Consider the following 27,270-nt stretch of genomic DNA (forward strand, 5'->3'; position numbering starts at 1 on the left):
ATAGATTTGTTATCAATTCTGTGATTGGCTTATGTTCATGTTCCGCACATTAATTGTTTGATTATAAACTTGAATTGATATTTTATAATTTGGGGTTTAAACGTTCAGGGGTGTTTTAGACACATATTGAACTTTCAAGGATCATATATAAAACTGTCTTTTTAATATATATATATATATATATATGGGAAGACTCCTGGGTATCATTGTCATAATTTGAAACCCATTGCTAAGGATAGCTTAGTGAACAGCCCCTGGTGAATGAGAGGAGAGTGGGAAAGCTTAAATCTTATTAAAAAACCCACAGGATATAAATGGAAAAGACCTGACGAATGTCAAAAATGGTAATAGGTACACCACTGTAAGTTATGGTAATTCTAATCTTGATTTTTAGTCTACAAATTTTATTTGTTAGTTATGGTAAGGTTTGTACAGTTCACACACTAAAACCTGATGACTGTCAACTTTGGTGTTTGTTTGCATCTTGATTCTTTTACAAAAAGACCATTAAATTTTGGTTTGTTTATTTCTTTTTTACTTCCTACTGCTTAGAATGGTCCTCAGCCACATGGTAAGGTTGTTTTTGCTCACTTGGTAGGGACTTAAAACTATTTGCTGCTTTACTTATACTGACCAAACTCTATTGTATTAGTTGGCCTATTTTGAAAGTTCCTTCAGTCAATGTGTAATGTATTATGTTATCTGTCTATTGAGCCAAGCCTGGTTTTGATGCAAGTAATGCAGCTGGAGCTGAATTTGAATATGAGGGTATAATTCCTATTAAAGAACCTTTTTTAATATGTCCAATGAGTTTGACTTATTACAGTCAGCAATTTATTTATTTATTTTTAGAAACCATTTTGTAAGCAAGTTTGTGTATAGCTGAGTGATGAAGGAAAATCTAAAATAGGGACATTTTTTGGATCTTCACAGTTCACTGAAGAAAATAAGTCTCTACGGCCAAGTAATACATGATGAAACTCCATACTGTACCGCTTGCTTCACTTTATTCAACTCATCTTCATTAGCATTTGAAACAAAAACATGAAAACTAAATGAATACCTTGCAGCAGGTCTATCAAATCACATATACACTAATTTGCAAACTTACAGCATTTATTGTTAAGGTTTGTGGTAGAAATTTATTTGTTCTGTTAAGTCTCAGAATAGGCAAAGGAAAATGCAATCTTCTAATCTTAATGTTTTTAGATTGCTATTTGTATTCAAATTAAAGATGTGCATTTCAACATTTTATCAGGGACGTGCCTGGGAACCCAAAGATGGATGATTTTGTTGATGATAATTCAAGAATCTCATTCGGCCAGTGGATACTTATATTAGATGAACTCCATAAGGTATGCCACGTCTCATCTTGCTTCATTTGTTCTGTTCATTCTACTGCACATACTTAAGCCAGCATATAGATTATCTTTTAATTTGAATTAAATCATTCTAAATCAAAGTAATGTTTCATGCCTTTGTAGTCAGCCAAAGAAAGCTGCAATGGTGATTATGTGAATTTAAATGAGAGCAACATATAATGTATATTGGATATTCAAGTGATCAATGAGGTCAGAGGGTCTACCACTTTCTGATATGTTTAGATATATTCTTATCATTATTAAGCCATGTGCCTGTGCGGTAACCTTTTTAGAATACTTTTTCTTTAGGAATAGCCTTTTCAAATAACCCCTTTTTCCAAAAGCTAAAAAAAAAGCTATACCAATCTGGCACGTAAGCATTTAAACATATTGTTATCCTTATTAAGTTGTATAAGCATTTAGACAATTTTGAAATTTTGCTATTACCGTTGCTGCTTCAAATAAACCTCATTTAAGTTCTACATCTTGAAGATCAAGTAAAGAATACCTTAAGAGAAGATTTCTCGAAGAGAACTCCAATGAGAGTCTTCTTTCTGTAACAAATCCTGCATATTGGTGTTAGGTAAGCCTTTCCCTCTTTGTTTATGTGGGTTTTTTTTTTTTTTTTTTTTTTTTTTTAAATAACATATATCAATTTCCTTAACATTTTTCACATTACTTTTGTTGTTTTCTAAAATAAATTTGTTGTTTGGTGTTAATTTCCCTATTTGATGTAGAAAGCTTTGTTGTTTTGTAAAATAAATTTGATGTTTGGTGTTATTGTATATTATGGGCTTTAGGCCCAGCTGGTTTACTTGTATAGCACACTTGTACTACACTTTACTTGTACCACACACATATTATTACTTGTACCGTACACATATGCCTCCTATATAAAGGCATCACATGTATATTCTTTGATTATGAAATACAATACTTCAATTCAGTATTTCTAACATGGTATCAGAGCCACTGCTCTGACCTTTTCTTTTAGCAGTCTTGNCATATGACAAAAAATTCTAGCATGTTTCTTGGATTTAAATAACTCTAAGACAGCATTGCTGGAACAATCTTTAAATATGCTCATTGAGTCATTTTCACAAACACTTTTCAAATCCTTCATAATCAAACACACTTTTCAAAAACACACCAAGGGGTCTAGGATCACACTAAGGTATTTAAACCAAGCAAGTGTACCCGCTCTGATACCAATTGAAAGCTCGAAAACGTGTTGAAAAACACAAGAGCTGTTTAGACCCCCGATTAAAATTACGGCTCGATAGATTTTACACAACTTTAATATAAAGTGCGGAATAGTGTAAAAGCGAGCGGATGAACAATATAGCTACTCTAATCCATAACTAAACAACACAGCAGTATAATGGAATATAAAAGAGTAAGGAAGAGAGATGCAAACACAGAAAACACCAAGACGTGTTTTCGAAGAGGAAAACGAAGAACTCGGCGAAAAACCTCTCCGCCGCCCTCCAAGCGGAAATCGATCCACTAGACAATCAGTTGGGATACATGAGTAAGCAAGAGACCCTCCAAGCCTAATCTACCCGATGTACCTAAGCCCTCCAAGCTCCTACTCCAACAAGGCTTCTCGGAACCGTGTCTTGTCTTAGTTATCCAGATCTCGCAACAAGCTCCATGTTGCATCTGTCATTCCAGGCTTCTTCCAATGCTTCCCAGCAGAACCAAAATGTCACACAACACTCTCCAAAGGTGTGGTAAGTGTTTGGGCTATCAACCTCTCAATGGTGTGGAAATGGATAGGGAAGGGTTGAGGAGATACCACAAGCAAGTGTATAGAGAAAGGTGGGGATGACAATCTCTAATTACAAATGTGTTTGGCTAGGGTTTTCTCTCTGAAGCATACCTCAACATTTGTGGGTAATGGGGGTTTATATAGGATAGGTGCAAAATGTGTGAGTCAGTCAGTACAGGCTGGCAGAACAGCATGTCTCGCGGGTGTCTCGCGGGTGTCTCGCGGGAAGGCCTTACCCGCGAGATACTCGCGAGAGACAGCTGTCTCCATCTGTCATGACTCTTCGCATTCCAGCATGTGCAGGGCACATGCTGGAATTCGCGGGAAGCTTAGTCGCGAGATACCCGCGAGATTCCATCAGCTTCCAACTTGCTTGAGTCTTCACACACTCTCTATCACACACCCCTTACAACAATTCCCACAACAAATACAGGGTATAAACGATTGATAGAAATTACAATCAAATTTGGTACGGAATAAAAGCCAACAAAACACATAGTTGTAAATCACAACTTTACAAACCTCTCAATGGTATGGAAATAGAGAGGTAAGAATTGAGGAAATTTCCAAAACAAATGTGTAGAGGATTGTGGGTATAACAATCTCCAACTCTTAAGGTGTTTGGCTAGGGCTTTTCTCTCAGAAGCACTCCTCAACATTTGTGAGTAATGTGGGTATAAATAGTGTAGGCACAGAAAGTGTGTATCAGACTGGACAGGCTGGCAGAACAGAATGTCTCGCGGGTAAGCTTTACTCGCGAGACACAGCTGTCTCCATTTGGCCTGACTCTTCGAATTCCAGCATGTGCAAGGCACATGAGATACTTCGTGGGATGTTAAGTTGCGAGCTACCCATGAAACTTCTTCAGTCTTCAAATGCTTGAGTCTTCCCACTACTCTCTCTATCACACAACCCTTACAATGAAATCCCACAATAAATATAGGGTACAAAAGATTGAATAAAATTACAATCAAATTTGGCACAGAATATAAGCCAACAAAACACATAGTTGTAAATAACAACTTTACAATCTCCCTCTTTGGCTATTCCGTGACAAAACCCCTAAAACAGACTCTAGACTTAAACGTGAGTTTAGGAATAGTCGCAAAACTCATTCATACCTAATCTAGAAGCTGTGAAGCACTTGCATGTATATACCTGTTACCTGAAACACTTACACACAAACAAAATTTTCATTAAGCTTATGACAAGTAGAACACAAGGTAAGTACATGAACAAGTAAAGTGCGATCAAGTTTTTAAATAATGTAAAACATGTAAGCATATCTTGATCAAACAAAAACAGTCATTAAAGAATGACTACAATGAACGTTTGGCAAGTAAATGCTCATCTGAACACGTAATGCAATTAAGAACAATTCAAAGGATCAATTGCATGTCCAACACTCAACCAATGCAAAATACACGAAGTACTTGCATCTAGAATACAAGATCCTACTAGGGCACAAGAGTGAAGTACTTAAGACATATCAGCAATATCTTCAAAGTACAAAAAGAAAATGCTACAAAGCATAGAGATAAATCACAAATACTGAAAATAAACTGAAATTAAAAACAGAGTATCAAAGCTTTAAACAAAAGCAATAACAGTAAAAACTGTAAACAAAAACAGGTGTTCTAGCTTCTCCTCTCCCTATCACTGCACTCCTCCATATCAATGACACCATTTTCTCCTCCTTTACAACATGGACACCATCTCCCCCTTTTTGTCATGGAACAGCTAGTCTCCATTTTCTTCTAGCTTCCGTTGAATTTTGTCCATCTGAGTTTAGAGAGATGTGAACTTTGCATCAAAGCGAATATGCTGGGAATACATGATAGTAGATAGTCTTGAAATTGTGGTATTAATCTCTTGAAGTGTAGCCATGATGTCTCCTAACTGTTCATCAAAGGCATGAGGGGTAGAACTTGAGCTTCCTGAAGTTGTATGACTTTCTTGTTTGGTATTTGAAAGCTTGAAAATGTGTTGAAAACACAAAAGCAATTTAGACCCCCAATTAAAATTAGACTTAATAGATTTTACACTAACTTAATACTAAGTGTGGAACAGTGTAAATGTGAGCGGATGAACAAATAAGCTACTCTAATCCATAAACTAAGCAACACAGCAATATAATGGAATATAAAAGAGTAGGGAAGAAGGATGCAAACACAGAAAACACTGAGACGTGTTTTTAAAGAGGAAACCGAAGAACTCGGCGAAAAACCTCTCCGCCGCCCTCTAAGCGGAAATCAATCTACTAGAGAATCAGTTGGGATACATAGGTTAGCAAGAGACCCTCCAAGCCTAATTTACCTGACGTACCTAAGCCCTCCAAGCTCCTACTCCAACAAAGCTTCTCGGAACCGTGTCTTGTCTAGCTCTTCGGATCCCGTAACAAGCTCCATGTTGCACTTGCCATCATTGGCTTTTTCCAATGCTTCCCAGCAGCTCCAAAACACTCTCTACACTTTGAATATGTGTGGGCTGTGTTTGGGTACAAATCTCCTCTCAAGGTATGATAATGGGAGAGGGATGGAGAAGAGACTATAGTAATTTCTCACTAAGGATGAGTAGCTCTCTCTCAAAAGATGGGTGTGTGTGTTTTAGAAAACCTCTTTAGGGTTTTTTCTCTCTAAATAGTCTTCCATACATTTGTGGGTAATGAGGGTATATATAATATGGGTGAAGGGTAAGAAAGTCACTCTTAAAAAACCTCCAGGCAGAATGTTTTGCGACTATCTCGCAAGAAGGCCTTACCCGCGAGACACTCATGAAAACGACAGCCTGACACGACTCTTCAACTTCCAGTCATGTGCTTCTCACATGGCTCTTTCGCGGGTTAGCTTCCAGTGATACACCCGCGAGATCTACTGATCTTCAATAAAGCTTGAGTCTTCACCAACTTGATACTAAACCCAATACAATTAAATCCCACAAAATACAAGGAAATGAATAAAAGTAATTACAACATATTTTGTCACGGAATAAAGCCAATATAAAATATACTTGTAAATCACAACTTTACAATCTCCCCATTTGGCTATTCCATGACAAAACACCCTATAACAGACTCTAGACTTAAATATGAGTTTGGGAACAATGGCAAAACTCACTCACACCTAAATCTAGAAGCTGTAATGAACTTGGAATATGTATACCTGTAACCTGAAACACTTGCACAAAACACATTAGACCCTCAAGGTAAATCAGGTGATAAAAAGACAAGTACAATGCAACAAGTAAAATGCGATCAAGCAAAATGGAATAAAGCAATAGACCATGGCTTAACCAAATTGGCAATCACTATAACTAAGTGATCACAATGCTCATTCACACTTGGAATGAACATCCGAACATTCAAGTTGACAAACACAAGGCAAATCACTTGAAGGACCAACACTCAACCAATGCATAGTACAAGAAGTATGCGCATCTAGGAAAAATCCTACAAGGGCACAAGAGTGATAGTACTTAGAAGGAAATGCATAATATTTAGTTAGAAGTACTGATTTAACAAAGTACAAAGGCTGCATAAACAAGGTACACACCACAAAGCCTACAAAGTGCAAAGAAGCAAACCCTAAAAGCTTACAAAAGCAACATGGGCACAAAAGTGTTCATCATTTGAACATGATGCAAAGCATAGATACTAAAAGTAACACAAAGCATCATAAAGCAACGAGAAAGCAAGCATAAAGTAAATCAAGGTTTTCTCAAAAACAATGTCTTCTCCCCCTTGGTATATGCATCTTCCCTATGGCTTTCTCCCTCTACGAATATGCACAAGGTAGAATTTCTCCCCCTAAGAGTGTGCACATTAGTCATATAGAAATGACGATACTCTCCCATTTTTTGTCACGAATAGACAAATTAATCAAGAGGAAGGATGGAAAGAAAAGAAGATATGACCAAAGGTAAAAGATGATGCATGTGAGGTGCAAGATGAATGAGAAAATGAAACTCAAACATAAGATAAACATTTTAAAATAATGCTATAAAACATAAAGAACATGACATGCTAAGGATGATGGAACATGATGTAAACCTAGACATGACATGGACACAAGAAAATGTTATATGTGCTAAAAGGTCTAAAAGAACTTAACTAGCATGAGTGAAAGCAAAAACATGTCAAGTGTTAAAGTGTGTGCATCTAGCATGTGAGATGCATAACCAATGCATGAGCAAGGCACTCAAGGGGCAAAGTGTACAAAACACACCACCAAAGATCAAAACATGATAAATATGAATAATTATGGTGATCCCCAAAGTTTGGGACTCATCAGAGTCCAAAACAATGAGAAAATGTCATTTGAGCATTTTATCAAACACTTAGAGTGCACACACTACACATGTATGATAAACAATGCAAGAACATATGAAAATCTTGCCTAAATACATGTTATTTTTGCCACAAGGGGCCAAAATCCAAAGCAAATCATCATTCAAAACAAAACCCAATCAAAAAGATTGACAGAAAATAAGTTTTCCAACTCCCATTTGAGAAAATCCTAACTATGAACATAAAACCCCCAAAAACGTAATCTGAGGATCAAAATCAATGAAAAGAGTTAAAGATTACCTTAGAGATGTTTATGGAATGAAAAATACTTGAATTTAGTTGGGTTTTGATTTAGAAACATTAAACTAGGGCTTTGGGAGAGGATGGGAGACGTTTAAAACAAATGACCCACGAAATGCCCTTTAAAAAGCTGATCTGAAAATTTTCACTGGAATCTTGCTACTTAGAATCCCGCGAAACTTTCGCTGGTATCTTGCAGGTATCTCGTAGGTAAGCCTTACTCGCGAAATAGCCGCGAAACTCTCTGTCCAAAACTGGAAAACTTGAGAAATGGACCCTTTCATTCGTGACTGAACTTAAACATGAAATAAGTCACGAAAACACCCAGAAAACATGTTTTTCACACAAAAAAAAATTTGAAAAATTTGAAAAAAATAGGTGATACAAATCACCTCCAAAGGCAAACAAAAAGAACAAAAATCTTTTTGGTTTGATCCACGTATGGTTAAGCACACACACATCACATTTGAACATGTACAATCACACAAATGAAATAGACATTCATTGAACAAAAATCTTGTGTGTTGTGTGTGAGGATCAAGTGTGGAATAGTCCTTAGACTAGAGTGAAGCTTCAATGATCAATTCAATCAAGTCATACACAACTAGTACTAAGACAAGTGGACTATCTCAATTATAGAAATGAGCATATATGACCTCCCACAAGAAAATGATTATAAAACTTAGAAGCTTTTCATTTGGCTTCTGCATAAATCATGACATTTGATCCTTTTTAGATAATACATCTCATTTTTTAGATTGGTGCTTGAAATTTTTGATATTTCAACATTTAGACTTAGCCTTTGGCTTTTGAGCACCGTACAAATTACATTAAAAGAGTCGCTTTCCCTTTTTCCTAGTTAAGTACTAGTATGTGCGACAGGTTTTTGCAACTCAATATCTCTTTTCATTTGGAGATTTACATTTGGTGAGCTATTTTTTTTCAAAAACATAAAAATAAAGTAGAAAGAGATATAGACACAAGTCTATGCAAGTATCAAGACCAACAAGACTATTGACCAATCATTCATGACAATCTTGAAGATCTATTTACAACAATCACACATAGTTTTCGAGATTTCTTCCACACAGAAATAGGTGCATACAGAACAAGCTAAGCTCGTAAATGAACTACGCCATTAGTACGAAGGTACAAGGCCAAACTCACATGAGATATGTGCTCAAACATATACGATCAAATTTTTAAAAATTTTCACTTTTTATGTGGTTTTGGATTTTTTACTCACACAAAACAAAGACAAAAAAGTAAGATCAAAACAAAAGCAATGCACACAAATAAATGCAAAATGCACAAATGCATGAAGATATGACATTCAATGTATGAAGGGTCTTACAAAGATCGAAAGAATTAGATCAAAGACCAAAGGAGCAAAAGCTCAACCATAGAAACCCTTCCTCATCCAAATGGAATGATTGTTTGGAATAAGTGTCTCAAGAGAAGTGAGACGATGGTTAGGAGAATGAGAACTGGAGATGCATATAGTCAAGGAGTTAAGAGCATTAAACACTTTCGTTAACAACATGCTATTTTCACTCAAATTCGGTTTATTATTTTTACCACAACTTCTAAGAAGCTCAAGTTTCTCTTTACTTTTGATTCTTTTAAGAGCTTGAAACTGAGAGCAATGAGGTCTAAGATGACCAAGGGCACCACAATGGTGACAAACAATGTGTTTAGGTCCATTAGGCTTTTTGGGAATGGATCTAGCAACTTGGTTTTGTTCTCTCTTCAACTTAGAACATTGAGGCCTTATATGACCAATCACACCGCAATGGTGGCAAGTTGGAACAAACTTAGATCCATCCAAAGCCTTAGGTTGAGACTTAAACGGAGGCTTTGACTTAACAGCCTTTCTCTCCACTTTTTGATTTTTTTTTATGTGGAAGAATGTACACCGATTTGTCCTTTGAGGTAGAACACACAATAGGCACAAAATCGGGTACCACAACATGATTGCAACATATATTTTCAACCTTTTTAACAATAAGTTCAGTAATTAAACACTTGGCATGCATCTTAAGAGATTCATTTTCACATTTAAGATCATCAACAAGTTTGTTAGACAAAACAAGTTTAGCATCCAAGTCCATATTTAAACATTTAAACTCTTTCATTTTTTCAAGAGAATTTTTAGCAAGCTTCTTATATTCTTCAACCAATTTATTGGATTCATTGAGCATAGCAATCAAATCATCCTTTTCACAAATGAACTTGCTCAAATTCTTTTGAAACTTCTTAGCTTCTTTCTTCAAGAGTTTGTCAACAAGACCCATAGATTCAAGTAACATGTCATCACAATTATGAGGATTAACACTCATAGAGGTATTATCGCAAACACATGGCATATTATATTCATCACCAACCAAATCATACAAAGAGGCATACAAAGCACAATCCATGGCAAATAGACATAAGGGGTCAAGGATCATACTTAGGTATTTAAACCAAAACAAGTGTACCGGCTCTGATACTAATTGAAACCTCGAAAATGTGTTGAAAACACAAAAGCAATTTAGAACCCCAATTAAAATTATGGCTCAATAGATTTTACATTAACTTAATACTAAGTGCAGAACAGTGTAAATGCGAGCGGATGAACAAATAACCTACTTTAATCCATAAATTAAGCAACACAGCAGTATAATGGAATATAAAAGAGTAGGGAAGAAAGATGCAAAAACAGAAAATACTGAGACGTGTTTTCGAAGAGGAAACCGAAGAACTCGGCGAAAAATCTCTCCGTCGCCCTCCAAGCGGAAATCGATCCACTAGACAATCAGTTGGGATACATGGGTTAGTAAGAGACCCTCCAAGCCTAATCTACCTAATGTACCTAAGCCCTCCAAGCTCCTACTCCAACAAGGCTTCTAGGAACCGTGTCTTGTCTAGCTCTCTGGATCCTGCAATAAGCTCCATGTTGCACTTGCCATCATCGGCTTCTTCCAATGCTTCCCAACAGCTCCAAAACACTCTCTACACTTTGAATATGTGTGGGTTGTGTTTGGGTACAAATCTCCTCTCAAGGTATGATAATGGGAGAGGGGCGGAGAAGAGGCTACAGTGATTTCTCACTAAGGATGAGTAGCTCTCTCTCAAAAGATGGGCGTGTGTGTTTTAGGAAACCTCTCTAGGGTTTTTCTCTCTGAATAGCCTTTCATACATTTGTGAGTAATGAGGGTATATATAGTATGGGTGAAGGGTAAGAAAGTCACTCTTAAAAAACCTCCAGGCAGAATGTTTCGCTACTATCTCGTGGGAAGGCCTTACCTGCGAGACACTTGCGAAAATGACAGCCTGGCACGACTCTTCAGCTTCCAGTCATGTTCTTCTCACATGGATCTTTCGCGGGTTAGCTTCCAGCGACACACCCGCGAGATCCACTGATCTTCAATAAAGTTTGAGTCTTCACCAACTTGATACTAAACCCAATACAATTAAATCCCACAAAATACAAGAAAATGAATTAAAGTAATTACAACACATTTTGTCATAGAATAAAGCCAATATAAAACATAGTTGTAAATCACAACTTTACAGTATTCTTTTTGGTGTGACTCATACTTGCATAGAGAGTACGAATGTTAATTGGACTTGGCGTTGGGTATGGGCGCTCATCTTCCGAGGGATGGACACCTTTGAGCTTTAAAATTTTTGAGATAAGGCGACAGAAAGGAATACAATTCCTGGAAGCAGTTTGGTCAACCATTTTGGCCAAGATGTGGAAGATATGAGAGCACACATCAATCTCTTCATCAGTGATTAGATCATGCAAGAATAATGCTCTACTGAGATTCATATACCCGGTGCTTGACAGAGGATAGAGGTTGCTACACATGATCATTGTGAGCAGTCGCAATTCTGGAGAAAGGGATGCCGCACTAATTGATTTCCTATTTGAGGAGAATTCTAAATTAGCTCCTAAAGTTTCTTTAAGAACCTTTTCATTTGAATTTAGCTTATCATATACCGGTGGTATGGGAAGTATTGGCCGGTTAATGTGTAAGATTTTTGCCAAATAAACTGTTGTCACTAAGAAACTTTTTCCTCAAACCCAACATTTTAACTCTTTTCCTTCTACAATGGCATTGGCATAGAACTCTTTTACCATGTTCTCATATGCATCCTCAAGAATTGAAAGCAAAAAGTTTCAATCTTTAGTTGCAAACCAAATTGGAATATTAGTTTCACGGAGAGATGGTTGGTCAACAGCCCTTTCAACCAGCAAGGAAGCATCTTGAAAATAGTTCCTATAGGTCTGAAATGCAGCATAAGATCTGAACAGGTCAGGGTCATAAATTTCGGTTGAAAAACATGTCCTTTTTGAACTAGGTGACGGTTCATCAACATCAATTATCGGCTCTTTCCCTTTGCTGCTGCCTCCTTTCACTGCGAAGCTTTTGAATGGAGACATCTGCACACATGACCACAGAACAAACCAAAAACATGTACAAAAACACAAAACATAACATAGAACTTGATTAGATTCAAGTTAGTTCAAAGCACGGTAATAATAACCGAAAACAGAGTATAAACAACTCAAAACAAAGCACATAGACTCAAAATAACATGCTAAACAGATAAAATAAGTGAACATAGACATAATGCATGAATGAAGTGAGTGTAACAGTCTGTGCATATGCTGTGCATGTGTGTCCATATGTGTGCATGTGCTGATGCATGAAAATGCAACATGAGATGCATAGGGTGTGCTTGGTGCCTAGGTGTGTGCCCAGTGCGTGCAACATGGGCAAAGTGTGTGAAACACATAAATAGTGACCAAAACAAGTTAAACGAGGTCAAACAAGTGTAAACCTAGAGATTGGAATTTACTTGAATCCAATTTAGCACACGAATGTCACTAGGACATTTTGTCAAACAACTAACATGCAATAAAGCACAAAAATGATGTAACATGCATGAACATAGTGAAAATATGCCTCAATACATGATAAAATGCTACAAGGGGCCAACACAGATGCACAAACACCAAATGGGACTCAGCCTAATAAAAAATTTTGGAAAATATTTCACAAAATGAAGAACCCAACCCCTTTTCGAAAAAATCACCAATTTACAAAACCCTAAGTTAAAATCTGCAAAATGAAGATTCAATGATCAATTTAATCAAGTCATATACAACTGGTACTAAATCAAGTGGTCTATCTCAATTATAGAAATGAACATATATAACCTCCCACAAATTGAGTACACAACTTAGAAGCTTTTCATTTGGCTTCTACATAAATCATGACATTTGATCCATTTTTGGATAATACATCTCTTTTTGAGATCGGTGCTTGAAATTTTTTATATTTCAACATTGAGAATTAGCCTTTGGCTTTTTTAGCACCATACATTTCAAAACAAAAGTCGTTTTCCCTTTTTCCTAGTCAAATACTAGTATGTGCGATAGGTTTTTGTAGCTCAATATCTTTTTTCATTTGGAGATTTACATTTGGTGAGCTTTTTTGCAAAACAAAATAATAATAATAATAATAATAATAATAAAGTGGGAAGAGATATAGGAATAAGTCTATGCAAGTATCAAGACCATCAAGACTATTAACTAATCATTCATGACAAGCTTGAAGATCTATTTACAACAATTACACATAGTTTTCAAGATTTCTTCCACATAGATAAATGTGCATATAGAAACAAGCTAAGCTCGTAAATGCACTATGCCATTAGTATGAAGGTACTAAGCCAAACTCACATGTGATATACATAAAACAAGTGATCAAACTTTTTGAAGATTTTTCAACTTTTTATGGGTTTTTGAATTTTTGAACACACTTGTTAGGTTCTAAAGACTTAGGATTTGGTGTATTTAGAACTCTAATGTGTAATGTTGGCAAATCATGATCAAAACAATATGTTTAGTCTTGTTTAGGCTTGCTCAAAGTTGTGTAATTCATGTAAAGTTGGAATCGAGAGGCTGCGATGCATTGGTGCATTTCGGCCTGGCTTAATCGATCAAAAGCGATCAAAAGTCGGTCAGAATGTTTTTCTGCAGAATTTCCAACTCAGCCCTATCTCATTAAACATTTTGGGTTTTATGTTTTTGCCCTAGGTATATAAGGCAAAACCTTAGCCATATTTTTGAGAGTTGCTCTGGTTGTATTGTTGCTCATACTTTGCAGTTTGTGTGAATCTCTTGTGAGATCCTTGAGGAGCTTTCCTTCACATATACTTAGAGTTTTCAAGATAGAGTTAATATCAACATCTTGATGATCAACTCAGTTGCTGCCATTGAAGCTTAAAGAAAAACAAGCGAGAGTGCTTGTATCTTGTGGAAAATCCAAGAAAGAAGGAGGTCGTGAATTCGGAGCTTGCACATGGTCGTGTTAGTAAGTTCTACTGGTGGGTAGCATTAGGAAGTCAAGCGAGGGAGCTTGTAAGTCCTTTTGTATGAACTTCGATTCTTTCATATAGTGGATTCAAGTTTACCTTGAGAATAGCTAGGTCAAATCCTCCCTAGGTTTTTACCGTGTGGTTTCCTAGGTCATCATATCATTGTGTTATTTACTTTTTCGCTGCTTTATATTTTTAATATGATTGTTTGATTGGGATAACCTAAATTTGCATAATTTGACTAAGTTAATCACTTGGTTAATTAACTAGGTTAATCTGGTTGGGTTAAGGGGTCTAAAAACCATTCAAGTGGTATCAGAGTAGGTAGCTCTTCTGTTTTAGATTTTTTGATCTAAGAGCTGATCCTTGACCCCTGTTATCATGGATAATTTGAAGTGTCTTTCTGATCATGTTTCTGCTCATGCTTCTGTTGATTTTATTGATGTCTGTGAAACTCTTCGTAAGGAATTATCTAAATCTTTGAAAATTTGTAAGAAATTCAAAGAAGAGTTAAAAATTGGCTAATCTTGAAAAAGAGGAATTGGTTGTTAGATTAGATGAATCAAATAAAAAGAATGAATTTTTGGGAAATAAAATTTCCTCTCAAGATAAGAAGATAAAAAGCTTGGAATAAGAGTTAGTTGAATCTAAAGCTAAAATTGAAAATTTGACTAGTACCAAGGCTGTTGTTGATAACAGAAGTGTTTTTGTTTCTCTTAAGCCTAAAACTGAGAAAGTTTATATCCCTCCTTTCAAGAGGAATAATAAAAAAAAAAGGCTTATTTTGCTAGGTTAGACAAAAGTAAAAGTTCTGATGTAGACGCTGAAGTTTCTAAACTTATGTCTAAACCTACTGTTAGAGAGCATAATAAATTTGTTTTTGTCCCTACCTGTCATCTTTGTGGTGTTGTTGGTCATATTAGACAAAATTGTTCTTTGTTGAGGCAAAAACCAAAATTTGAGACTAGATTTGTTGTTAGGAATACTGATGTTCCTAAATTTATTCCTATGTGTCATTTTTGTGGTGTCCATGGTCACATTCATCCTAATTGTCATAAATTGAATTTTAAGCATTTTGTGTTTCAATCTAGGCTATGTGATGATATTTCTCCTACCATAAGTCCAAATAAATTGTTTCATATGCTTTTAAAAAATTTAAGCTTGTTGGCTTGTGAAAAGAAATTGCAGGATTTTAGTCTTTCTCAGAAGATTGGTGTAACTCCTCAAATACACTCTGCTTCACATGGATTTTCACCTACAAAGCCGAAGACTCGTGCTAAATGGGTGAGAAAAGATTCTCTAAGGTGAGTGTTGCTAACTTATCCCTAATTTAATTCTTTTAATTAATTGTGGACATGTTTTGTTTCTGTTTTTGGTTGTTTTGTTGATTTTAGTTTTTTTTTTTTTTTTAATAAAAAAAAATCTAAAAACATTGAAAAATTTTCAAAAGGACAAAAATATTTTATTTTGAGTCTTGTTTTATTTTTCTTGAGGATTACATGAATTATGATATCTCTCTCTTGATTTAGAACATGCTTGACATTGTGGAGAAACTTGAATAGTATGTGTTATATAAGTGCTAAGCTATTTCTGATTTTTGGTGAGTATGTACAAATTTGTACATGTACTCAAGGGTTAATTAAGAAATTGATATTTCTTGTTTGTATACCCTCTATAGCTTATTTAAGCACTATCATGTATTGCATTTGCATTGTTCATTTAGCATAATATGTGCCTTTTTGTTTTTGGTCATATAGTTTTTAAAACCAAAAAGATTTTTGTGTTTTGTATTTCACATCTTGGATTTATAATCAAGGATTGGCCATATTATTTTTACATAACAAGTTTATGTACCTTGTTTAGCTTTGATGAGCTTGTTTATTGCATTTTACTAGCTGAAGCTTTGTAGTGCATGTTGTGTGGGAAAGATGTTTATAGTTTTTGATCACTTTGTCTTGAACTTGAAGTCACATGCCTTTGATTGTCGGACTTGATCCTTTTGAGAAAGGCATAAATAACCATCTCACCACTATTCACTAGCTAATCATGAACACTTTAGTGCATATCGTAAGATTCTGTGCTCGAAAAAGTGTAGCACATGCACAAAAAGAACATAAGGTGTAGCTTCGGTTTAAATGCTTAATGCTTAAAATTGGTGTGTACTATTAGGCTTGATGCCAAATCACATAACTAAAGTTTATGTGTATATTATGAGGCAAAATTTAAGAAACTTACATGATTGAACGCTTATGATCTAGGAGATGTGAGAGTTATATGATGTAACTCTTTAGGTGATAGTCTCTTTTGAATTATATGTGATGGATTTTGTAGACTTTGTGATTGATTGCTATTCACATATCACTTCACATGTATTTCAAACTTTTACTAGTTGCACACACTACACAAGTTACTCTTTGTTAAACTTGGTACATTTTATTGTGTATGATCTTGCTGTGGCCATCCAAGATTAAATATTCCTTGATCTTAATGCAAAATGTGTTTAATATTTGAGAAATTGGAAATTCTAGAGCTTGAATGTATCCGAATTGGGGATTTGTTCAAATTAGGTTCAATTGATGCAACTGGCTTGTTGAATTGATGTAATTGATCATTATATTATGTATTCTAGCTTGTGTGATTATCAATTAGTCAAATATTTCCAAAATCTTAACAAGTTGTTTTCAATTTTAGGGTTTTTATTAGAAACCCTATGTTCAAGCCAATTTTGTGAATTTGAACTTATATTGAACTTAGTTTCACTGCATTAGAGCATGCATCATGACGTATTTTTTTCATGCATCATTTATGTTTAGGATTCACATGCATTGCATTGTTTTTGTATCCATCTTGTAGCTTTGCAGTCATATATCTCATTGTTTTCACACATAACATGCATACACTTTGCTACATTGGGTACTCAATTTGATCAAACAATTGATTAATTAATTTTTGAGCTATGTATTTTCTAGTATATGCCTTTTTTTTTTTATGTGTGAACTGTAGAAAATATTTTTTTTAAGAGATATGATGGATAATCAATGTGTAAATATTTTCTCTACTTATGCAACTGTTTATGGGTCACATAGTGTCAGATTTGCATATATTGAAAGAGAGAATATTTTTCTTCATGTGTATCCTCACCTTAGTTTTTAACTTTGGTTTGTGTTCCTCCCCCCCCACCACTATTATTATGCTCACTTTTCTTGACTTTTGTAAATCTTATTTCACCGTTCAACTATGCTTTTATATAGGTAGTGGCACTTGGAAATGCTTTAAAGATAATTGAAGATCTTGTCCCTATCTTATTTTACTGTTTAATTATACTTTTAAGGTGAAAATGCACTTTTGGTCTCCTTGGAACGATTCTTGATTTGGTCCTTAAATTGATTTCACTCTTAGGTCAGTCCTTGATTTCAAAAAATCGTTTTTATTTTGGTCTCTGCCGTCATCCCAGTAACAGAAAATGCATACATGACAAACGGAATACACTGTTTGCTGATGTAGCTAATAGAATAATAATAATAAATTATATTAAGCATTTTTTAAATGCACATCAGCATTTAAATTAATAAAAAAAGTCAACTCAGAAAATTATAAAAAAAAGTCAATTAAATTAAAAAAAAAAAAATTTAAATCCAATTTAAACTAAAATCATTTCTTAAAAAATCAAAAATCATTATTGTAGGGACTCAATTTGGAAAAGTCTTCTAAAATGAAAAGGAAAAATTGTCCAACAAGTCCAAACAATAAATTTTTTAGAGAGTGGGTGAAAGAACTAGCTCTAAATGATAGGAAAAGCCTCTCTTTCTCTGGTTTCTTTTTTTTTTCTGTCCCTCCCACAATGTTATTCCTTTTTATGTTATATACTACGTTCCTCCCCTTATTTTCGCCGTACACGTGTAGGTTCTATCCTAGGAACTCCTTTCTGTCCCATCCTCCCCCCCTCTCTAGAATCCTAAACTAGCCACTATAAGACTACTTGATCACTGTTAAGGCATCACCTCCACATTAATGCGGCCAGAGAGTTAGCTGAGAAGCATTTAATGTGGAGGTAGCAACGTCAAAAGATATTTGTTGCCTCCACTATCCCATATCCGTTTCTCAATTATAATCCAACCTTATGGACTACCTAGGGTAATCAGATAGTTACATCCACCTCAGACTATCGTTCTAAGGTGAATCTTATCCTCGAACACATTTTGGATTCTCATGTGCAATCCTCGGCTCTTCTTCTTATATTAGTCGTATCATGCTTTTATTAACGGATTGCTGTCCTCAGATTGGGCCATTGGGCCGCAGGCCCATTCCCTACAAACTTACCAGTACCACCTTATATAGCTGGCCCCACAATTATCTTTTTAATTCTTTTTGATTTTGTTTTTATTTTTCTTTAACCTCATCAGCTTTAAGAAAAAATCTCTATACTGAAAGAATAATCTCAAATTCTCTCACTCTCTTCACGCTCAATGGATAGAATCTCTCACTCTATATTGTCCATGGCCAGAGCTCACTCGCCCTTCATCTTGAGGTAGAAGACCTTGGAGTCACCGGTGGTGGCAGAAGGGATGAGTCTGGTGTCAAGGAACTTGAGGATTCCGTCGCGGATGTTGGAGAGCTCCGACTCGATCTTGGATTTGTAGTCCTGGATCATGGACACGTGGTCCTCATTGCTGTGGCTCTCCTCCTTCTGCTTGATCGAGGAGATGATGCGCCACGAGGATTGCCTCGCGCCGATCATGATCTTGTACGCCACGGAGAGAAGGTTTCGCTCCTCAACAGTGAGCTCCTCCCTCTCCACCACCACCAAGACCTTCTCCATGAACTCCACCATCTCCTCGTACCGCTAGGCTTGCTTGGCAAGCTTCACCATGTACACGTTCTCTTCATGAGCCGAGGGTGTCACCGCCATTGTTTTTGATTGGTGGTCTGATCTGTTCATGTGGGTTTCGGATTGTAGGATCGGTGGCTTGATGTGGCTTGATCGGTGGGTTTCTGATCTGTTCACTTGTTGCTGTGTTTATTTTAAATTTCTGGGTTTGTCTTTTTTCATGTGGATTTGATGGTTTTTCTGAGTTTATGGGTTTGATTTGTTGGAGGTTTCAATGGAGGATAGGGATTTTGTATGCATTTTAAGCATCGGTTTATTAAATGTGAGCTATTTTAGTGTTTGTTGCTGTTCACTTGTTGCTGTGTTTATTTTAAATTTCTGGGTTTGTCTTTTTTCATGTGGATTCGATGGTTTTTCTGGGTTTATAGGTTTGATTTGTTGGAGGTTTCGATGGAGGATAGGGATTTTGTATGCATTTTAAGCATCGGTTTATTAAATGTGAGCTATTTTAATGTTTGGTTTGAAAGAAAATCTTGATTTTCTTGGGAAAATGTTGATGATTGTTTAAGGAAAATATATGAGGTTGGTTGGGTTTGTTGTTATTGTGAGCCGAATTGGCTAGGTTTGTGTGTGTTTGTTTCATTAGAAAATTTCTGGTTTTGGCTGGAAATAAAATGTTGTGATGAAAATCTTAGGCATTGGCCTTTTAGATGTGAATTTTTCAATGTTTGGTGAAATTTTCTGGGAAAGATATTGAATGCCCAGGAATTTTGTGTTCTTAAGTTCTTGTGATCTGGGTTCATGTTCTTAAGTTCTTGTGTATTCACGTTCAAATCTGAAACTATGTATTTTTATGTTTTTAATTTTTTTTCAAATTGATAAAAAAAAAATTTTAAATCAGATGATGACATGGCATGGTGAAGTGGTTTTTTATTTTATTTTATTAGCCACATCAGCATCTAATATACATACAGTGCATTGTGTTTGCCATGTATGTATTTTTTGTTACTGGGTTGACGGCAGGGACCAAAATAAAAAATGATTTTCTGAAATTAGGGACTGATCTAGGAGTGAATCAATTTAGGGACCAAATCGAGAATTGGTCCAAAATGTAGGGACTAAAAGTGCATTTTCACCTACTTTTAAATAGCTAGTGGCACTAAATTTAATTAACAACTGTTAAAATGTCATTTTTTTTAGACTCTAAGATCGATGTTGGCCTTACCATCACATTTCATGGTAAATACTAGTAAATTAAAAATAAATCTAATGACAATTTTTTTCATAATTACTTATGGAATATGTGACTTGTTATGGTTGATGTATAATAAAAGTGGTATTAATGTTAGGTTAAAGTGAACTCCCACAACTTACCATTTTATCAAGTTATGACCAAAGTCAAAAACTTTTATCTCTACTCTCTAACATTACTCACAAATTAATTATTTATTGGTGATGGAATTTGGCCACAATTACATAAAACTATTATAACATAATCATGGAAATTGCAGTGAGTAATTTATTCAAGAAGCATAATGAGGTTAGGAAAAGATGATTCATTCAAATAACTAATGAAATTTTGATTGGGAATTTAGAACTTTAGCAAATAGGCCTCCATAATAGTATTTAAGCCATGAAAAAAAAAGGGAAAAAAGGAGACAGGAGATACAACTAAAACTAAATAAACAATACTAACAAACTAGTTAACAAATAACAAATTCTAGCTTTTTACGAAAGACACAAATGAAAAAAAAAAAATACAAAAGAAAGAAATAAATATTGTGATTTGCCCTATAATAAATATTAAAAAAAAAAAAAAAAACAGAGAATTCACACAAAACCATGCATAGGAGATGAGAGAGGACCTTGAGGATGTGAATTGGCTTGAACGATTGGTGGTATAAAAAATACTGTCCGTGCGCTCAGTTTGAGAAAGAGAAAAAAATAGAGAGACAATAATTGAAGAGGAAAAGTATTATAATTTTATGTTGGAGAGTTAAGGAAAGTTGTAGGAAGTTTCATTATTGGAATTGCCTTTACCTGTGGGATCAGATAATTAATCTTTGTTTCATTTTCTCTTACCTACACCACTCCCGAAAAAAATCGAAGTTATTGACTTTTTTTAGTTCAAGTCTTTGTCAATACTAGTATATGCCCTTTCGCAATGTTGGGTAGTTCCTGGTTGTTTCTAAATAGATTATATTTTTTGTGTTTTTTTTTTCTTTTGATAGTTTGTATATNAAAAAAAAAAAAAAAAGAGTTGAAAACGTAAACGTGCAACGCCAACGCGCCAGGCAAACGGTCTCTTAGTCTATCTTGAAGACTTTAAAGAGATAAATCTACTTTCTTTAGAGTAAGTCCAGTACCATAATTATTTCCACAATTTTGTTACAACTTGTTCACGTAGCGATTTGTGAGTAGTGAAATTGTGAACCCACATCGTCCTATCAAAGTTGTGAAAATTATTATGATAATAGACTAACTCGTTTGTTCAAGTTCTTAATAGATGTTATAATACGACAACCCACAATTGCTGTAAATGGGCTCTTGTTTAATGTTTCTAATTTTCAAGGTCTCTTGCAGTTTTATTACTCCCTAACAACTTTTCTTGGGAGTTTTCTTATTCTTAATGTATGATATTTATTTTGCTGATTAATGAAAGTTTCAGTTAAATAAATAAAAGACTAGGAACTTTTTTTTTTTTCTTGGCTAAATAAAAGACTTAGTAACTTAAACTTAGATGGGTAACACTATCTGGATATTTGTAATTTCTGTAGGATGTAGGTAGTATTTGAGGTGAAAGGAAATTAAAAATTTACAGTGAGCCCAGAAATTTCCAGAGGACAAAAAGGCTCTCAATACAATCAGGGTCCATATGTGAAATAAGAGGAAGGCCCAAAAACTAACCTAAACGTTCTGCTATTCTTTATTTTTGTTAATGTATATTATGTTATGGGCTTTAGGCCCAGCTAGTTTACTTGTATAGCACACTTGTACTTGTACTACACTTTACTTGTATCGCATACATATGCTTACTTGTACCGCACACATATGCCTCCTATATAAAGGCATCACATGTATATTTCTTAATTATGAAATACAATACTACGATTCAGTATTTCTAACATGGTATCAGAGCCACTGCTCTAATCCTTTGGTGTGCCGCTCTTAAGCAGTCTTGTCTTCTTGGGTGTCATCTGCAGCCGTTGTTGTGAGCAGCACCACTGCCTCCACCGCGACTCCAGTACATCAAAGACTACTGCCTTGCCGCCACCATCGCTTTCGCCTCTCCGATCAGACCACAGATTGTACCATCAGAAAGAAATATCTCCGATCTACTTTTCTGTGAAATTTCATCGTCATCGGACCACACACGCGCCTCCACGCGCCACTACAATTCTCGGCGTCACTGCCACGCGCCGCCAAGATCCTTCACGCGCCCCCACGCGCCTTCACGCGCCGGACACGCTCCTCCACGTGCCTGCATGCGCCTTCACGCGCCGAACACACGCCTCACGCGCCAGACACGGTCTGCTGACATCATCATCTTGCCACGTCAGCCTTAGTGACATCATCAGTGCTTACGTCAGCAACACGTCAGCTTGCTTACGTCAGCACTCAGCAGTGATTACGTCATCATTCCAGACCGTTGACCGTTGACTTTTTGCCAGAGTTGACTTTTACAGTTCAGGTTCTCCTTACCCAGTTTTTCGCGTAGATTTCATTTTTACAGTATGTTTTTGCATATTGTGTTTCTAAATGAATAAAAAGGATGTTTTTCTTCCTCGCCCCATCAATACTGTATTGGAGGGGAACAAGAATTACTTATCTTGGTCTCAAGCTATGCGCAGTTTTCTTAAGGGTCGCATGCTCTGGCATTACTGTACTGATTCAATTACCATTCCTGTCAAGGGAGCAAGTGAAGAAGATGCTGCCTTCCTTGGTCGCATGATTGAATGGGATAGTCACAACCATATGATCCTCACATGGATTCGGAATACTTCCATTCCCTCCATCTCCAATCTGTTGGGCAGCTTTGATGATGCAAAATCAGCATGGGATATGTTGGCCAAAAGGTACTCCACTACTCACGGATCCATGAAATATCAGTTGGTAGTTGAATTGCATCAACTTCGACAAGAACCAGGGCAATCCATCAATGACTACTATGATCAGTTTCGCTTCATTTGGGACCAAATTGACCTTTCTGATCCGATTTGGGCATGCTCACAAGATGCTCAGCAATATGCTACAGTTAGAGATGAATTTCGTCTCTATGAGTTCCTGATGTCACTTCACAAGGACTTTGAGCCCATCCGAGGTCAGTTTCTTAATCGTAGTCCTCCTCCCTCTCTTGACACTGCTGTAAATGAGTTGGTTAGAGAAGAAGCTCGGCTTGCAACCCTTCAAGCCCAGAATAAGTTCAATGTTTTGGCTATTACTCCTTCTGCTCCTTTCATTGAGCAACCTCAGCAATCAAGTGATTCTTCTGGCTCTAGCAATTGTCGCAAGCAGACCAACAAGAAGTTCTGCAATTATTGCAAGCGTCCTAGCCACACCATTGAGACTTGTTACTGTCACAACAAATTTACTGCTGCTGTTGCTAATACTGAGCCTACTCAGCCGATGCCTTCCATTTCAGCTGAGTCCCAGTCTTCTGGATCTATCAACCTCTCCCTTACTGAACTACAGGAGATCATAGCTCAGGCTATTCGTATGGCTGGTAATGCATATCTTTCCACTGTTCTCTCAGTTCTGCCCGGTAAGTCTCAAACTTAGCTTTTTGATTCTGCCTGTTGCAATCACATGACACCTCACTCATCCTTATTCTCCAAACTTGACCCTGCACCACATCCTCTTAATATTCATATAGCTGATGGTTCCACCATGCATGGGAATAGTCTAGGTTTTGTTTCAATCTCTAACCTCTCTGTTCCTGGGGTCTTCCATGTACCTAACCTATCCTATAATTTGTGCTCTGTGGGACAATTAGCTGAACTAGGATATTGCCTTATTTTTTACTATTCTGGGTGTATTATGCAGGATTCGAGGATGGGGCAAGAGCTTGGGACCAGTCCTAGGGTTGGGCGTATGTTTCCCGTGGACAATCTTCATCTTCCACCTGTTGCTCCTGTCTTTGTTGCTACTGCAGCTGCTGCAGTTTCTTCCTTACCTTCTCTCGCACTTTGGCATTCTCGTCTTGGTCATGCCTCATCTTCTCGGGTACAAGAGTTAGCTTCTAAGGGTCTGTTGGGTTCTATGTCCAAAGACAATTTTGATTGTACTTCATGCCAGTTAAGAAAACAGCCAGCTTTACCTTTCAATAATAGTGAATCTATCTCTAATAGTACTTTTGAGTTAATTCATTCTGATGTTTGGGAACCTTCTCCTGTTACTAGTATTGGTGGATCTCGTTATTTTGTTGTTTTTATTGATGATTATTCTCGTTATAGTTGGATCTTTCCTATGAAATCTCGTTCTGAAATCTTACCAATATATAGTAACTTTGCAAAAATGGTTGAAACACAATTCTCCAAACATATCAAAACTTTTCGTTCTGATAATGCTCTTGAATATACTCAATATGCTTTTCAAGCTCTGTTACATTCCTATGGCACTGTACATCATCTAACCTATCCAGGCACCTCTCAACAAAATGGTCGAGCAGAAAGAAAACTTCGTCATATTCTTGACATTGTCCGTGCTCTTCTTCTTTCTGCTAAAGTTCCTGCCCCATTTTGGGGTGAAGCCGCTCTTCATGTTATTCATGCCATTAATCGCATTCCAAGCACTGTCATCCATAATCAGACTCCGTATGAGCGCCTTTTTGGGTCACCCCCTGACTATTATTACCTTCGCTCTTTTGGATCTGCTTGTTTCGTTCTTCTTCAGCCTCATGAGCACAACAAACTCGAGCCTCGATCTAGACTTTGTTGTTTCCTTGGTTATGGTGAAACTCAAAAAGGGTATCGGTACTATGATCCTGTCTCTCATCGTCTTCGTGTTTCTCGTAATGTTGTCTTTTGGGAACACCGCTTGTTTATTGAACTCTCTCATTTTCGTTCTTCCCTAACTAACTCTTTTGTTTTAGAAATCTTTCCAGATGAGTCTCCTGTTCCTTCTACAGATACTCTTAATCCTCCTTTGGACTTCTCTATTCCATCTCCAGATATTTTTGATGATTCTCCTAGACAGGTTGTAGATGAACAGGTTGATGACGAGCTACCCACCTTGAGCCTAGGTCCCCTGCTCCTGCTCCGCCTGAAGATCCTCCACAAGACATTCCACCTCGCCACTCAACCCGGGTAAGATCCATTCCTGCACATTTACTTGACTATCATTGTTACATTGCCCTTGCTACACTCCATGAGCCCCAAACCTATCGTGAGGCCTCTACTGACTCTTTATGGCAGATAGCAATGAAAGAGGAAATTGATGCATTAACCAAAAACCATACTTGGGATCTGGTTACTCTCCCTCCTAGTCAGTCTGTGGTTGGTTGTAAGTGGATCTATAAGATCAAGACTCGCTCCAATGGGTCCATCGAGCGCTACAAGGCTCGTCTTGTTGCAAAAGGTTTTACACAGGAGTATGGGATTGATTATGAAGAGACTTTTGCTCCAGTTGCCCGTATCTCCTCTGTTCGTGCCCTTTTAGCTGTTGCTACTGCTAGTAAATGGGATCTTTTTCAGATGGATGTTAAAAATGCCTTCCTTAATGGGGATCTGCATGAAGAAGTCTATATGCAACCTCCTCCTGGTCTTTCTGTTGAAACAAACAAGGTTTGTCGCCTTCGACGTGCACTTTATGGCCTTAAACAAGCTCCACAAGCTTGGTTTGCCAAGTTCAGCTCCACCATCTTTCGCTTGGGTTACACTGCCAGTCCTTATGATTCTGCCTTATTTCTTCGTCGCAATGATAAAGGCACCATTTTGCTTCTCCTATATGTGGATGATATGATCATAACTGGTGATGACCTCAGTGGCATTCAAGAACTCAAGGATTTTCTTAGTCAGCAGTTTGAGATGAAAGACCTTGGACATCTCAGCTATTTCTTGGGTCTTGAGATCACTCGTTCCACAGATGGTCTTTATATTACTCAATCCAAGTATGCATCTGACCTTTTATCTCGAGCTGGACTCACTGACAGCAAGACTGTTGACACTCCAGTTGAACTTAATGCGCATCTGACACCCTTGGGGGGAAAACCATTGTCTAATCCCTCTCTTTACAGACGATTGGTTGGCAGCCTAGTTTATCTCACAGTTACTCGTCCAAACATTTCTTATGCTGTTCATCAGGTGAGCCAGTACCTGTCTGCTCTATGATCGACTCACTATGCTGCTGTTCTGCGCATTCTACGATACTTGAATGGCACTCTCTTCCATGGCCTTTTCTACTCAGCTCAGTCTCCTCTTGTACTCCGTGCATTCTCTAATGCTGATTGGGCAGGAGATCCCACTGATCATAGGTCCACTACAAGTTATTGCTTTCTCCTTGGTTCTTCTTTGATTTCTTGGCGAAATAAGAAACAAACTTTCGTGCCCCACTCCAGTACTGAAGCAGAATATCGTGCTCTTGCTGACACCACATCTAAGCTCCTTTGGTTATGACGGCTTCTTAAGGATTTGGGTGTGTCCACATCCTCTGCTACTCCCCTTTATTGTGACAACCAGAGTGCCATTCATATTGCTCATAATGACGTCTTCCATGAACGGACTAAACACATCGAGATTGATTGTCATTTTATCCGTTCTCATCTTGTCCATGGTGCTCTCAAGCTTTTCTCCGTCTCCTCCAAAGATCAACTTGCAGATATCTTCACCAAGGCACTTCCTAAGGGACGCACTCGTGATTTGGTTGACAACCTCAAGCTGGTCTCACATCCACCTTGAGCTTGAGGGGGGCTGTTAATGTATATTATAGGCTTTAGGCCCAGCTGGTTTACTTGTATAGCACACTTGTACTAGACTTTACTTGTACCACACACATATGCTTACTTGTACCGCACACATATGCCTCCTATATAAAGGCATCACATGTATATTCCTTGATTATGAAATACAATACTTCAATTCAGTATTTCTAATAGTGTTTGTTTCCCTATTTGATGCAGAAAACAAAATATTATAAAAAATTATTCTTTTTTCCTTCTATTCACTTATCTGTTGTGAACATGATGTGATGATGCAATGATGATTTTATTTTGTTTTGGCTTCAGATAGTAGCCATACTTATCGTGAACAAGGTCATTGACCTGATCAAACTACTTTGCAACAAGTTTAGCCCTATACTGATCAATAAAACTGTTAACCTTATTAATTTGATGCTTCATTTGTTGCTAGAATTG

The 27,270-nt window shown here is 36.7% G+C and overlaps 1 long non-coding RNA gene across 3 annotated transcripts; it reads left to right on the plus strand.

Annotated features, from left to right (window-relative positions):
* Positions 1-420: 420 nt before the first annotated feature.
* On the plus strand, positions 421-27,094 carry LOC136071548 (uncharacterized). 3 transcript variants are annotated; one of them, XR_010632844.1, is made up of 4 exons: positions 421-768; positions 1,259-1,355; positions 1,485-1,944; positions 27,037-27,094. It is a non-coding gene; the product is annotated as an uncharacterized LOC136071548 (long non-coding RNA). The 3 variants fall into 3 exon arrangements; XR_010632845.1 differs by lacking the exon at positions 27,037-27,094 and having other exon boundaries at positions 502-768; positions 1,485-1,571; positions 1,677-1,989; XR_010632843.1 differs by lacking the exon at positions 27,037-27,094 and having other exon boundaries at positions 513-768; positions 1,485-1,989.
* Positions 27,095-27,270: the final 176 nt, after the last annotated feature.

This window comes from Quercus suber, unplaced genomic scaffold, assembly GCF_002906115.3.
Source record: "Quercus suber isolate HL8 unplaced genomic scaffold, Cork oak 2.0 scaffold_324, whole genome shotgun sequence".
Classification (NCBI taxonomy): Eukaryota; Viridiplantae; Streptophyta; class Magnoliopsida; order Fagales; family Fagaceae; genus Quercus; species Quercus suber.